This window comes from Mastomys coucha, unplaced genomic scaffold (genome assembly GCF_008632895.1).
Source record: "Mastomys coucha isolate ucsf_1 unplaced genomic scaffold, UCSF_Mcou_1 pScaffold20, whole genome shotgun sequence".
NCBI lineage: Eukaryota > Metazoa > Chordata > Mammalia > Rodentia > Muridae > Mastomys > Mastomys coucha.
Genome location: NW_022196903.1, coordinates 14,388,155 through 14,391,943, shown reverse-complemented (window position 1 = coordinate 14,391,943; position 3,789 = coordinate 14,388,155).

Here is a 3,789-nt window from a genome sequence, read left to right as displayed (position 1 = left end):
TGTAGACCAGGCTGGTCTCAAACTCAGAAATCTGCCTGCCTCTGCCTTCTAAGTGCTGGGATTAAAGGTGTGTGCCATCACTGCCCAGCTCTTTAACTCCTTTCTTAACAACTGATTATGTCTTGTGATTATAGCAGTGGGAATGTGACTAAGCATGTTGTTTTAGTATACAAGACTTAGTGAGAAGGCTAGACTGATTCCCTGACAGGCAGTGATTGGCAGTGATAGAGACCAGACCTAAATCTGTTTCTAAGAACTAGATAATTCTAGGCAAGTCCAAGCCTCAGAAGCTGCCCTGCCACCTGGCCTTAGGCAAGGACAAGGGGTCAGCAGCAATTTCCAGAGTTCCACAGAGACTTCCTTAGCAACAGTTTCCAGCCTCCATGCCCCATTAATGCAATGTCCCTAGAGACGAGTAAGATAAACATCACTTACCCTGGAATTCCCTAATGTGCTTTTAATCAGGCCTGCAAGCTCACTTGGTTGTATCTCTATCTTGGTAATGAGAGAGACCCCAGCATGCTGGACTTCTGCAGAATCAAACACTCTTTACATACTCTTTGAGTCTGGGGTATCATTCGTCAGTAAATCATGGACCCTTAGAATATCTCATTGTCTGATTTGTTTGCAAATGAAGGTGGGTCCACTGAAGCCAGTCCTTGCAGTTTTATATACAGTTCACATAAAGTTCTATGCTTCTGAGTAAGGCTATGCTTTCTGTTTTCTGTTCATTTTGTTTGGCTTATAAATCTAGGAATTTTAAAGTGTAGAGTTTTTTGACTAAATATCTGTTCTATTAGTTCTTGTCCTATTTCCCATTACTGACAACGAGTAGTGTAAGGAAATACATTTGTGTAAAAAGCAGTTAAAAATACACAGATAAATGATGGATCCACCATAAAAGTATCTCAGAGATGTATCAATTACTGGAGCCAGCTGTGCTTGAAACCCATTTCTTCCCTTTGTTATTTTGTTTGTTACAGATGTTTTTCTGTAGGCATGTTATTGTACACTGTGTAGAATTATCCCTGTATTATTCAAATGCTGATTTCTCTGCCCCCATATCTAGTCACAATCTGGATATGGCATTTCAAGTATCTCCTGTTTCAAGTTTGTATAAGCATTTCTACCCACTTATTTTCTGACTTTTCAACAGAAGTTTATCAATCAGTGGCTGGGCAGACAACAGAATAGGATAAGACTTGTGCCAATCAGTGGAAAGAAAAGGGGCGGAGGAGGAGGAGGAGGAGGAAGAGGAGGAAGAGGGATTCACTATGAGGAAGCAATCCTGGAGACACCATGGACAAACATAGCTGAAGATCAGAAAGCCAGAAAGTTGAGTGGAATGGAAGACCTGATGCCAAGAGCAGACTTTAGTGAAAGTCATAGATGTGGATAGAGGTTAGCAGACAACAGTGGAATGAATCCAGCTGTGTTATGTCCAAGTGGCATAAACATCATCAGAACAGTAATTTTTTTTTCAGAAGAGAAAATGATAATTTGGAAGTAGCATTAAAATAGACCAAGACAACATGCACTTAACCTCACTTCTTACACTGATATCCTTTCAATGACAGATAAGATTTCAACAGGGCAGGGAAGTGAATGTGATATTTGAAGGAAAAGAAGCTGAAATAACTGACTAAATACAGGACACTAAATGGATTTGTTTGGGAAAAGGAGGGTGTAGTGCAAGAGTCTAAATGTCGCTGAAGGAAGACTCCAGACTCAGACAGCATGCATAGACAAAGAGTGCTTATTCTGTAGAAACAACCAGCATGTGTAGGCCAACCATTCTTTGAAATGGTGACCCAGACAAAGTCATGCAGGCCTTTTTATAGGGAACCGGAAGAACTCTCAGAGGATTAGGTAATCTAAAATTTCATTGGTAAGTGCTAGGGGGTCACAGATGGTCAGTGGTCTGCATTCCTATGTCATGAATGTTTAACCATAGGATGAAATGGGGCTCTCCAGCACACATGGCCATTTTGAGATAAGTTTTTCTTGTTGTTGGTGGTGGTATTTTTTTTTTTTTGTAATTATTCTCAGGCTCTACTCTGGGTAGGGGTTTTATGTTCTCTTTGTGGACTTTATGGTCTGTTCCTGGAGCTGGTGTCTTATGGCCTAGTTTCTGGGACTTATGGTCTGTCCCTGGAGCTAATGCCTTGCAGGCTGTTTTCTACATCAGGCCTGGTTCTTAAATTGAGACAAATGGGGTTTATGTTGTCCTCCCATTAGGAAACATGACAATGTATGGATTCAAAGTGAGTTGGTGAAGTCTGGATTCCTAAAGTTTAAGGAAGTGTCCAGGGATATAAAGAATCATGAGCTTGGGTCTCACATCTCATGTGTTTTGGTGGTTTATTCACTCTCAGGTGTGAAGCTCCAGAGCGGCCTCAAGACTGATGCTCTGAGAGTTACTCTTTCAGCAGCTGGAAGTTCTGGAATCATCTACAACCACTAGTTTTACCTACCTTAGATTTTTTGTCAAGTTTTTCCAAAATCTTAGTTTCTGCATCTATGTAAGTAGGAGCTGATATAAATAACCTCTTTTGCTTCTTCAGATGTTTTAAATAGCAGAGAGGAAAAGAAAAATGGGGTCATTCATGTCATCAGTAAGGTGTAAAGTATTAGAAGCAAATAAACCTCTTTCATATCAGCGATGCATCCAGAGCTAATATTACAATGATCGAAGTATGTGCGAGTTCATACATCTGTTATATTTGGCATCAAAGCATATTAATGCCCTCCAAAAAAAACCTAGACAAGTGACAGAACAATGCAGCATGTTTTAGAGACACTTGGTTATGCCTTCCTGCTAAAGCAAAATTCATTTTGTAACTCATAAATATGGATTAGGAACAGATTTATGATGTATCAAATGCTAACTCCTGAAGTTAAAATTCCACTGTACTCTTACTTCTCAACTCACTGCCATTCATTTCCCCTGTCCAACAAGTGATATTAGCTGTATTATTATTAATTTTTATATTAGTATTTTAGCACTATAAGTAATAAATGAGTTGCTTGAGTATATATAATTCCAAATGATGAAATTATTGAGTTACTACATTTCATTTAATTAACAATGAAAGTGTTTCTTCACAGCTTATATTTTCATTATTACAACAGCTTTCTATTAACCTACTTGGTTGAAGTGATGGATTAATTCACTCATTGCTATAAACACACTAATAGCTCAAAATTGATTATTTCACTCCAAACAGTGGGTCAACTTTGGTCCAGTAAGACAATTTTTGTGTTGTTGTTGTTACATGAAAAATGTATCTTCCTATTTCACAGAATTCTATATCTTGGAAAGACTTTTATTGAAACTCTGAGGGAAAAGCAACAATGCTTGAGCTTAATAAGCAAAGGCACAGCATAGAATAAAGATGCAGACATCACATCCTCAGAACACATTGGAAGGGCGATCCTCATATCTACAGGAATTCATTCAATCAGCTAACACAACATTAAAATTTTGAACATTCTAATTGTTGTAAAATGTTTTCTATATATGGCTTAGAGTCTTTTTACCTAGTGGAAACTTTTACACTTCTGTTTTTTAATAAACATGATGTATTTCATACCTTTCATCAGAGGTATTGTAATTAAGTCTGGGTATTTGGCCACTAGGTGGCAGGGCTGTGATATGAATAGAAGCCACAGTTAAAAGCCAATTTAAGAAATGCCTCCATGCAGAGCTTAAAAACACACACTGATTGTGATTCCACCAGAGGTTCCTTTATTGTTGAGAATAGTTTTGGCTATCCTGGGTCTTTTGTT